The 12,851-nt window shown below is 42.3% G+C and overlaps 1 pseudogene; it reads left to right on the forward strand.

The window, feature by feature from the left end:
• The window catches only part of LOC135565653 (adenylate cyclase type 8-like), a 69,101-nt pseudogene that overhangs the window by 50,748 nt on the left and 5,502 nt on the right, over positions 1 to 12,851 (forward strand).

Genomic DNA, 12,851 nt, shown 5'->3' on the forward strand with positions numbered 1-12,851 from the left:
TACTGTAGTCTATTGCTCAAAGGTTGCTAAAATTGGCCTACATGTTTCTCCTTTGAATGGCGTTTTGTTGCAGGTTTTGTTTTTTGGTTATTCATTGTCAAGCTTTAAAAACTTAACCTAGACTGTGGCATGAGTCTGTACACTTTACCTCCGCTGCGTGCTGTAAATGGGACACATAAAAGCAGTGCAATTGAAGTTGAATTCAATGATGCAAGCACATCAGACTGTAATTTCATGCAGTAGATGACTCAACTGTTGATTAATTTACAGTTTACTCGCTTGTGTGTCCGATTCGGCCCTCAAGCCTTGTGTTTGACACATGTGCGCTAGCCTATTAGCCACATCATAACCACCTTGTTTATGTTAGTTTGATTGTATTGACATTTTCAGCCTTAGTTACAGTCGTCCATTTTGAACAGCATCCAACAATGCCTTACTGTACGTCATGGAATTTTGAGTCAAATAGAATAGATTTCTAAAACCTCTTATAAGTTGGGAAGTTTGCAAAGTACGCTAAACAAAAATATAAACGCAACATGCAACAATTTCAAGATTTTACTGAGTTACAATTCGTATAAGGAAATCAGTAAATTGAAATAAATATATTAGGCCATAATCTATGGATTTCACTTGACTGGGAATACAGATATGCATCTGTCGGTTACAGATACTAGGTGTGGATCAGAAAACCAGTCAATATCTGTTGTGACCACCATTTGCAGCACGACACATTTCCTTCGCGTAGGGTTGATCAGGCTGTTTGATTGTGGCCTGTGTAATGTTGTTCCACTGCTCTTCAATGGCTGTGCGAAGTTGCTGGATATTGGCGGGACCTGGAACATGCTGTCGTACACGTCGACCCAAAGCATCCCAAACGTACTCAATGGGGTGACAATGGGGTGACAGGAACTGTGGGACCGTGGGACCATGCATTGTGATGCTGAAAAATGAGGCAGAAGAAGAAAGGCACGACAATGGGCCTCAGGATCTCTTCACGGTATCTCTGTGCATTCAAATTGCAATCGATAAAATGCAATTGTGTTCGTTGTCTGTAGCTAATACCTGCCCATACCATAACCCCACCGCCACCATGGGGCACTCTGTTCACAACGTTGACATCAGCTAACCGCTCGCCCACACAACGCATGTCATACTCCAATCTGCCCAGCACAGTTGAAACCGGGAATCCTCCATGAAGCAAACTACAGTCAGATCAAGATCCTGGTGAGGACGACGAGCAAGCAGATGAGCTTCCCTGAGATGGTTTCTGACAGTTTGTCGAGAAATTCTTCAGTTGTGCAAACCCACAGTTTCATCAGCTGTCCCGTTGTGTGGTCTCAGACGATCCTGCAGGTGAAGAAGCCGGATGTGGAGGACGTGGGCTGGTGTGGTTACACGTCATCTGTGGTTGTGAGGCAGGTTGGACATACAGCCAAATTCTTTAAAACGAATTTGGTGGTGGCTTATGGTAGAGAAATTAACATTCAATTCCCTGGCAAAAATTCTGGCATTCCTGCAGTCAGCATGCCAATTGCACGCTCCCTCAAAACTTGAGACATCTGTGGCATTGTGTTGGGTGACAAAACTGCACATTTTAGTGGCCTTTTATTATCCACAGCACAAGGTGCACCTGTGTAGTGATCGTGACGTTTAATCAGCTTCTTGATATGTCACAACTGTTAGGTGGATGGATTATCTTGGCAAAGGAGAAATGCTCACTTACAGCAATGTAAACAAATTTGTGAACAACATTTGAGAGAAATAAGCTTTTTGTGCATATGGAACATTTCTGGGATCCTTTTTTTCAGCTCATGAAACATGGGACCAACACTTTACCTGTTGCGTTTATATTTTTGTTCAGTATAATTAAAATGCTGTCAGTTCCATAATGCTCCTGTGTTGTCTCAATTATGTTTCCAGTTAGAATCAGTTTCCCTTCATTTTTTTAAAGAAGCAGGAAGGCAATATCTCAACCAAGTCAATCATATAAACATGGGATCATATAAATGTGATCTTGGTTGTAGTTTATAATGTGATATCATTTACAATTTAGTCATTTAGCAGATGCTCTTATCCAGAGTGACTTACAGTTAATGCAATCATCTTAAGATAGCTAGGTGAGACAACCTTATATCTCAGTCATGGTAAGTACATTTTTCCTCAATAAAGTCAGTGCTGGAGGGAAAAAAATCAAGTGTGAGTGTTAGTTCACAAAGGGCATATATATAGATTTTTTTAAATTACGAGGCAGGGGTGATAAAAAGGTAGGGTTTTAGATGTTTTCGGGAGATGGGCAGGGACTACGCTGTCCTAACTTCAGAGGGAAATTGGTTCCACCAGGACAGAGAAGAGCTTTTTACTTGGATGAGCTGGAGGGTGGGAGGGCCAAGAGACCAGAGCTGGCAGAATGGAGTACTTGGGTCAGGGTGTAAGGTTTGGATGAGCGGGAGCTGAGGGTGGGAGGGCCAAGAGACCAGAGCTGGCAGAATGGAGTACTTGGGTCGGGGTGTAGGGTTTGAGCATACACTGGAGTTCGGGAGGGGCAGAGATTCCGTTTAGATTTGTCTTAACGTTTCATCCAAAAGCGAGGAGGGACCACGTTGGACCATTTTGATCTGGATTTACATCAATTAAAACCTTTTGACTATTTTCTCACTAAATGATCTGTATATTTTGAAGTGTAATGGTGACAATGTGACTTCTCCATATTCTCTACAGCATTCTCTTTGCAGACGTTAAAGGATTCACAAACCTCTCGACGACGCTATCGGCACAAGAGCTGGTGCGAATGTTGAACGAGCTCTTTGCACGCTTCGACCGTCTAGCCCATGTGAGTTTACTTTATGCTTATGCTAATTTCATTTTCAAACGTGACTTTATGATGGCAAGAACTGACATTTAGGGAAAAATCTGCGTGCAAGGAGACATGAATAATCATGCTTTGTCCTAGAATTTGCTAAGATACTACAGAAGAATGCAAATGCAGTAATACTCTTGGGTCCCAATTTATATTGATAGCATGAATGAATGACAGGCTTGCAGGTATGGTGCTATGCAATTATAGAAATGTGTTTTGGACATCTGACTAAGGTGTCATTTTCAAGCCCCAGAGCTGTCATTAATGATACAAATGCAGTGTAGAAAGCTGAATTTAAATGGAACATGCTTTCAAAGGGTAATACCCGTAATTAAGTCCAATGACTGGATTGAAAAACAGGTCAGATAGAGTGCAGTTTAATGGACAAGCGTAATGTTTACGTGAATGTCTGTTATTTTAACGTAATTCAGGGAATTAATTCAGAGTTGAGTCAATGTCCTTGTGCATGACGCACAGAGTCTGCTTGGCCTATAATTTCTCTTTATTATAAAGTCAAAGTTGTTGTCCAGACATTTCTGGTGCAAGACAAAACAACTTGCTCATTGCCGTGAACAAATGCATGCATGAGTATACTGTACATTCCTGTACAATTCAATGATTATTCAAGCATTCTCATGGAGCAAGAGGTGTTGATCAAATCAAGATCCTTCAGAGTTTTCCCCTGGATTCCAGTCTAACTCCATTCTCTCTCACTCTCACTCTTTTCTAGGAGCACCATTGTCTGAGGATTAAGATTTTAGGAGACTGCTACTACTGTGTGTCCGGTCTTCCTGAACCCCGACAGGACCACGCTCATTGCTGTGTAGAGATGGGCCTCAGCATGATTAAGACAATCAGGTAAAAAAAACGCCCACTTTTAGGCCTTGCTACACTTGTTGCCGTGCAAAGGTTTGAGTAACCTATAGGATTTTTCAGTTGAATGTGTGGCAATTATTGTGTTCTAGCACGCTGGGTTGACGTTTCTAGTTGTCTTGAAGCTGTTTGGATCTGTAACATAATGGTTCCTGATACACCGTAGGCTTGTGTGCTATAAAAAACCCTTGATAATACTGTAATAATCTGAGGCAATTATCAGCAGACAAAAAAATAATCACTAAAAACAGAGGTCCTCCCAAGAAGGAATATTAGATACTGAATACTAAAATAATAAAGATTATAAGCAATAGAATGGCAAAAGACTTACCAGACGTGATATGTATCAATAAAACAGGGTTTCAGTTTAATACAATATGCAAAAAATAGATATAGTTTTATCAATAATGTCTGTTGATGCTGAAAATGCGTTCCACCATCTTGAATGGCCTTTTCTATTCAAAACAATGGAAGCTTTCAACTTTCCAGCTGAAATAAAAATGTCATAAAAATCTGGTGTAAATGTCCTAAAGCAAATAAAAAACAAATAATACATTATCTGATGAAATTGCTTTAGAAAGGACACAAGACACTGGCAATTGAACAGTTTGCAGAAAGACAGGACCCAAATGTAACAGATATTGGTAAACATGCATATAAACAAAATTCATTTTCAGATAATCTCCTGATACACCAGACCAGTATTGAAAACTCAATGACCACCGCTTAAAAAAAAATGAAATCTGAATACTCTAAAATCTCAGGATATAAATTAATGTGGAACCCCCCCCCCCAAATAATGACAGTGGGAAAAATAAAAATAATAATCTACAGCCATCCTTTAAGTGGACCACAAAAAATATGAAATACTTAACGATGCTTAATAAGTAGCCCAAGTTCATAGCTAGGATTTCACCCTGATCATGAGAATGTGTCTGGGACGGCAACAACGTGGTGAAATCGTGTAGTGTATGCCCATGACAAATATTGTTAACGTTACAAGCCTGATATTTACAATAGCAAAGATAATTTTTGTCTGTGCGGATTATTTGTAGCCAACAAGCTAGCTAGACACCTAGCTACCGTTAGCTAGTTAGGAATATAGCTAAGCTAGCTAAACTCAGCAAAATAATAAACGTCCTCTCACTGTCAACTGTGTTTATTTTCAGCAAACTTAACATGTGTAAATATTTGTAGGAACATAAGACTCAACAACTGAGGTATAAACTGAACAAGTTCCACAGACATGTGTCTAACAGAAATGGAATAATGTGTCCCTGAACAAAGGAGGGGTCAAAATCAAAAGTAACAGTCCGTATCTGGTGTGGCCAACAGCTGCATTAAGTACTGCGGTGCATCTTCTCCTCATGGACTGCACCAGATTTGCCAGTTCTTGCTGTGAGATGTTACCCAACTCTTCCACCAAGGAACCTGCAAGTTCCCGGACATTTCTGGGTGGGGAATGGCCCAAGCGTTCAACCCTCCGATCCAACAGGTCCTAGATGTGCTCAATGGGATTGAGATCCGGGCTCTTTGCTGGCCATGGCAGAGCACTGACATTCCTGTCTTGCAGGAAATCACACACAGAACGAGCAGTATGGCTGGTGGCATTGTCATGCTGGAGGGTCATGTCAGGATAAGCCTGCAGGAAGGATACCACATGAGGGAGGAGGATGTATTCCCTGTAATGCACAGAGTTGAGATTGCCTGCAATGACAACAAGCTCAGTCTGATGATGCTGTGACACACCGCCCCAGACCATGACGGACCCTCCACCTTCAAATCAATCCCGCTCCAGAGTAAAGGCCTCGGTGTAACACCCATTCTTTCGACGATAAACGCAAATCCGACCATCACCCCTGGTGAGACAAAACCGCGACTCATCAGTGAAGAGCACTTTTTGCCAGTCCTATCTGGTCCAGCGAGGGTGTGTTTGTGGTGGTGATGTCTGGTGAGGACCTGCCTTACAACAGGCCTACAAGCCCTCAGTCCAGCCTCTCTCTGCCTATTGCGGACAGTCTGAGCACTGATGGAGGGATTGTTCCTGGTGTAAAATCGGGTAGTTGTTGTTGCCATCCTTTACCTGTCCCGTCGGTGTGATGTTCGGAAGTACCGATCCTGTGCAGGTGTTGTTACACATGGTTTGCCATTGCGAGGACAATCAGCTGTCCGTCCTGTAGCGCTGTCTTAGGCGTCTCACAGTATGGACATTGCATCCTGACCACATCTGCAGTCCTCATGCCTAAGACACGTTCACGCAGATGAGCAGGGACCCTGGGAATCTTTCTTTTGCTGTTTTTCAGAGTCAGTAGAAAGACCTCTTTAGTGTCCTAAGTTTTCATAAATGTGAACTTAATTGCCTACCGTCTGTAAGCTGTTAGTGTTTAGATCGACCGTTCCACGGGTGCATGTTCATTAATTGTTTTTGGTTCATTGATCAAGCATGGGAAACAGTGTTTAAACCCTTTACAATGAAGATCTGTGAAGTAATTTGCATTTTTATGAATTATAGGGTCCTGAAAAAGGGACGTTTCTTTTTTTGCTAAGTTTATGTACATGAAGGTAGAGTTTTTAGTTTGACTAAGCATAGATAATAACAGAGAGTAGCAGCAGTGTAAAAGGGGGGGGGAGCCATTTGATTAGATGTTCAGTAGTCTTATGCCTTGGGGTAGAAGCTGTTTAGAAGTCTCTTGGACTTGGCGCTCTGGTACTGCTTGCCATGCAGCAGCAGAGAGAACTGGCTATGACTAGGGTGGCTGGAGTCTTTGACCATTTTTAGGGCCTTCCTCTGACATCACCTGGTATAGAGGTCCTGGATGGCAGGAAGCTTGGCCCCAGTGATGTACTGAGCCGTACGCATTACCCTCTGTAGTGCCTTGCGGTCCGAGGCCAGTCAGTGATGCAACCCGTCAGGACGCTCTCGATGGTGCAGCTGTAGAACCTATGCCAAATCTATTCAGTCTCCTGAGGGGGATTAGGTTTTGTCATGCCTTCTTCATGACTGTCTTGGTGTGCTTGGATCATGTTAGTTTGTTGGTGATGTGGACACCAAGGAGCTTGAAGCTCTCAAGCTACTCCACTACAGCCCCGTCGATGAGAATGGGGGCGTGCTCGGTCCTCCTTTTCCTGTAGTCCACAATCTTCTCCTTTGTCTTGATCACGTTGAGGGAGAGGTTGTTGTCCTGGCATCACACGGCCAGGTCTCTGACCTCCTCCCTATAGTATGTCTCGTCGTTGTCGGTGATCAGGCATACCTCTGTTGTGTCATCTGCAAAATTAATGATGGTGTTGGATTTGTACCTGGCCATGCAGTCATGAGTGAACAGGGAGTACAGTAGGGGACTGAGTGCGCACCCTTGAGGGGCCCCTTTGTTGAAGAGCACAGTGGCGGATGTGTTGTTACCTACCGTTACCACCTGGGGGCGGCCCGTCAGGAAGTCCAGGATCCAGTTGCAGAGGGAGGTGTTTAGTCCCAGGGTCCTTAGCTTAATGATGAGCTTTGAGGGCACTACGGTGTTGAACGCTGAGCTGTAGTGAATGCAATGAATAGCATTATCATATAGATGTTCCTTTTGTCCAGGTGGGAAAGTGCAGTGTGGAGTGCAATGGATATTGCATCATCTGTGAATCTGTTTGGGAGGTATGCAAATTGGAGTGGGTTTAGGGTTTCTGTGATAATGGTGTTGATGTGAGCCATGACCAGCCTTTCAAAGCACTTCATGGCTACAGACGTGAGTGCTACGGGTCGGTAGTCATTTAGGCAGGTTACCTTAGATTTCTTGGGCACAGGGACTATGGTGGTCTGCTTGAAACATGTTGGTATTACTGACTCCGTCAGGGACAGTTTGAAAATGTCAGTGAAGACACTTGCCAGTTGGTCAGCGCATGCTCGGAGTACATGTCCTGGTAATCCGTTGACCTGTTTAAAGGTCTTACTCACATCGGCTGCGGAGAGTGTGAGCATACAGTCTACCCGGAACAGCTGATGCTCTCATGCATGTTTCTGTGTTACTTGCCTCGAAGTGAGCATAGAAGTAATTTAGCTCGTCTGGTAGGTTCGTGTCACTGGGCAGCTCTCGGCTGTGCTTCCCTTTGTAGCCTGTAATAGTTTGTAAGCCCTGCCACATCCGACGAGTGTCAGAGCCGGTGTTATACGATTGGATCTCAGTCCTGTATTAACGCTTTGCCTGTTTGATGTTTCGTCGGAGGGCATAGCGGGATTTCTTATAAGCTTCCGGCTTAGTGTCCCGCTCCTTGGAGTCAGCAACTCAAATCAAATGTATTTATAAAACCCTTTTACATCAGCTGATGTCACAAAGTGCTGTACAGAAACCCAGCCTAAAACCGCAAACAGCAAGCGTAGAAGCACCTACAAAGGCCAGAACCTAGGAAGAAACCGAGAGAGAAACCTTGTCCATTTTATTATCCAGCGATTGTACGTTGGCCAATAGTACCAATGGCAAAGGCAGATTAGCCACTTGTTGCCTGATCCTTACAAGGCACCCCGATCTCCTTCCGCGAATCCTCTGTCTCTTTCACCTGGTAATGACGGGGATGATGGCCTGTTCGGATGTCTGGAGTAAATCCCTCTCGTCCAACTCATTAAAGAAAAAATCCTAATGGGCTGGACGATTCTCTTCTCATCACTCATCTTGAAAAAAAAGTATACTTGGAAATCAATTAATCTGCCATAATTACCACAAAGATAACATTTAATGATTTTTTATGTAAACGTAAAAATGTGTGTACATCTGTAAGTGTATGTTTGTATTTGTAATGAAAAATATATAATACTGAGTCTTACAATGATTGTCACATCGTGGTAAAAGTATTTTCAAAGGCTTTTACAACATTTTTGTTGACTATGCGTATATAATGGATAACGATGGCCACTGTATATACATTTAAGGGTGATGGTATTTTCTTCTGGTAAATAGGCAGTTTGTTTGTCCTCTTGTTTGATATTGTCCTGCCAGAGCATATGTGAAAATAGATAGTGTTTGAAACAGAAGAGATGGCGAGAGAGAGGAAAGAAAGAAATGGAGAGAGAGATATGCACAGTATGTGTCCGCATGTATGTGCGTGTGTCTGTGTGTGTGAGCTAAGCTACTAGAGTGATGTAGTAGACCATTAGAATGAATCCGCCAACCATCCTTTTAGAGAATGGAGGGCAAACAAGAAGCAGGTCGCTCGCTAAGAGCCTCTTGGCTGATGGCCCCTTTACTGCAGCATCAGTGCCACTGGTGACACTGCATCCCAAATGGCTCCCTATTCCCTACATTGGGCTCTGTCAAAAGTAGTGCATTATGAGCCCTGGTCAAATGACATACACTATATAGGGAATAGGGGTGCCATTTGGGAGGCAGCCCAAGCATTTTCAAACTCTATCAGCAGCCACAGCTACAACAATTTCATCGGTGTCTATGGCAGGGTGAACTTCAAAACCTATTGATTATATGCACCTGGGCTGAATATCATTGAGTGCCTGTCAGCTCACATTCATCATAGTTATTATAAGGCATGAAATAGGATGAAATGAGACTTGGGTTTGGAAATATATTGTTATTTTTCACACTGTGATGGAAACTGTAAATATTAGTAAAGCATGAATTATATGGCGTATGAAATTATAAACAAAGACATTAGAAGGTGAGATAATGCTGCACAAATCGATTATTGTTGACTTTATTCAGTTTTATCACAATATACAACATAAAATGGGACTATTTCCGGTTGAATTCTGGAACACTGAATGAATTTTTCTTATTTTTCCATTGATAATTTGAAGTAATGTTGTTTCAGTCACAGTGATTGTGCCAAATCAAATGGTTTGCTAAATACAGGAAAAATAAGGTTTAGTTTCTTATATTTACCCACAACACAATTAAAAATATCAGAGATAAATAGTTTGCAGTTTTTACTTTATTACCTTATATTTAGGATTTCATATTTTCAGTAAAGTGTGTTGTTTTTCTGTAAAGTGTGTTGTGACTTTGTTAAATGCACTTGAAAGCAATTGTGATTATATAGGATCATATTGTCTTTATAGTCTACTGGAAAAGATAACAGTAAAGAAGGTCCACAAATAAATAGATACCATATTGTTTATTTCCTCCCTCTAGATATGTAAGATCACGCACAAAGCATGACATCGACATGCGAATCGGGATCCATTCGGGATCGGTCCTGTGTGGGGTGCTGGGACTGAGAAAGTGGCAGTTTGACGTGTGGTCGTGGGGACGTGGACATCGCCAACAAGCTGGAGTCAGGGGGGATCCCTGGGTGAGATGACAACTATGAAAGTATTATATCCAATCTGCATTTCAAATTGAATTTCGACATCTGCTATTCCATGACCACAGATGAGTTTCCCTCTATAATTCCATATGATACAATATACATTATTGTCCGTTTACATGGCAATTCATTTTGTGACATCAGCATACAAATACACAAATACAACACATATATTACATGCAGTACGGAAAACTGGAAAGTACACAAGTCACACATTTACATTTTCACATATTCAAAGTCTCTGTGGCCTATTGTCCGACATCATATTAGGTTCTATGCATCATAGAATGTGTGTGTGTGTGTGGGGGGGGGGGGGTCTCAAAGGTCTAATGTCTCAAAGTGTTCTAATGTCAGTATGAGTCCAAAGTATAATTTTTTGCCAAGTTATTTCATGGTAAATACCAGGTAACCTTTTTCTGCGAAAACTCTATATACAGTGCATCCCTTTTGGCCGGCCTCGAGGGAATTCCCTGCAGTGTGCGATTATCCCAACCCCTGAGAAAGTCCATCAGCAAATGAGTGTCCTACAGTGGGGATGAAATCCATGTGCCCTTTAGAAAGACTATTACCGCGATTGGTTTACCAGCAAAGGAACATTGGATGTGATTGGCTTTTGTTTTTTTGGGGGATGAAATCTACAATTTAAAGGGGAAGTCAAGCCGAGGGTTATATTGTGACATTTTGCTCCTCACCTCAAGGAAATGTGATGCGGCTATACTTATCGTTGTTGAATCTAAAGCTTCAGGCAACATCTGCTGTTGGAATTTATGATGACAGTGGGTTATGATCCTTCCTCTGCGCTTAATGTAATTCAATTGCGTAATATGTTTATAATGAGGATTATTCCTCAAAACATTCTATGTATCGTTGCGCTGCGGAGATACAGGACTAAATATAAAATGCAAAAGGGGGAGTGGTTAGATACATGGTTATATGGCTTTAGACTCTTAGGTGAGGGCCTGTAGTTGATCTGTCTATTAGGTTAAACATTGTTTTGCTACTACATTCTAGAAAACAGCGTTCTGTCTCAAACCCAGTATTGATGCATGGGTCAAATCAATGGGGAAGCCAAGCCAGGAAAAAAATGGAACGGGTGTTGTAATTATTGCGTTGTTTTATCTATAACGCGTCAGTTTATATGCCACTGTCATAAGGCAGAGACAACAAGAAGACAACAGACACACAGTGGCAGAATACAAAACCGGAGTGCAACATCTGTCGGATGAAGTCCACAAAACATATTGCATTTAGATGACCTACAGCATGGTCAAGTTCATGTTTCCGACATTTTCGGATTGCTAAACAACTAATGATTTAGAACCACAGAGATTTACCGCAAGTGGCGAAGGAAACAGAATCTGCCTATTCCAGCACCATTTAAAGTTCAACATTTTAAAGTCATCAAATCACTTATGCTTAGTCTAATACAGTGACAACTTAAAGATATCAAAAACGATTTTGTTTAATCAACCTAAGCTAAATATAATTTGTCTGTCCATGACACTCATTTTATGTGTGTGTGTGTGTGTGTGTTTGTAAGTAGAAAAAAACATGTCGAGTCACCCTACCGGTAGAAGAACGGCATGCCATGTTGCCAAAACTGTCATACCGACACATTTTCATAGTTTCCTTTCGAAATTTGACGTATCATGGATGAACATCTGTTTTTTATGCATTCACTCTGTGTGGTTACAGGATTAAAACAGAACCAACTCAAAGGGTTAAATGAAGGTATTCATTCTGAGTGGTTAGGTTAGGGCTATGGTTTGGAGAAGGCTTAAAAAAAACAATTACCCTCAAGTATCATCAAGTATTCTCGTGGTTTGACCTACTTAGTTGCACAGCGGTCTAAGGCACTGCATCACTACAGACCTGGGTTTGATCCCAGGCAGTGCGACAACCGGCCGTGACCTGTGAGGTGGTGTACAATTGGCCCAGCATCAGAAGAGTTTAGCTGGCCAGGATTTCCTAATGGAGTGGTATAAGCAGTGCTCTCCAGCTCCGAGCATCACAAGTTAGCTCCCAGTGTTGGGCAATAGTTTTTATTTTGTGAGCACTGAGGAAGGCATATATTGACGTTCTGGGGACCTTTTCAAACGTCCAAAATCGCTGTCTATTCCTAGTGATCAGTCTGGTCATACTCTGGTCACACTCTTTTAGTTTTTGTTGTCCTAGACTAGGTTACCTGACTAAAATACTTGCTTGCCTAACTTCCTTTCATGGGGAACGATGAGACAGCTAGTTAACGTTAGCCTAGGCTACTATGTGAACACCCTATCAAATTAGTGGATTTGGCTATTTCAGTCACACCCATTGCCGACAGGTGTATAAAATCGAGCACACCGCCATGCAATCTCCATAGACAAACATTTGGCAGTAGAATGGACTTACTGAAGAGCTCAGTGACTTTCAACGTGGCACTGCCACATGATGCCACCTTTCTAACAAGTCAGTTTATCAAATGTATGCCTTGCTAGAGCTGCCCCGGTCAACTGTAATTGTTGTCATTGTGAAGTGGAAACGTCTAGAAGCAACAATGTCTCAGCCGTGAAGTGGTAGGCCACACAAGCTCACAGAACGGGTCTGCCGGGTGCTGAAGCACGTAGCGCGTAAACTAAACATTGTCTGTCCACAGTTGCAACACTCACTACCGAGTTCCAAACTACCTCTGAAAGCAACGTCAGCACAAAAACTGTTCTTCGGGAGCTTCATGAAATGGGTTCCATTGGCAGAGCAGCCTAACACAAACCTAAGATCACCATGCGCAATGCCAAGCATCGGGTGGAATGGTGTAGACTCTGGAGCAGTGGAAATGCGTTCTCTG

This window comes from Oncorhynchus nerka, linkage group LG9b, assembly GCF_034236695.1.
Source record: "Oncorhynchus nerka isolate Pitt River linkage group LG9b, Oner_Uvic_2.0, whole genome shotgun sequence".
NCBI lineage: Eukaryota > Metazoa > Chordata > Actinopteri > Salmoniformes > Salmonidae > Oncorhynchus > Oncorhynchus nerka.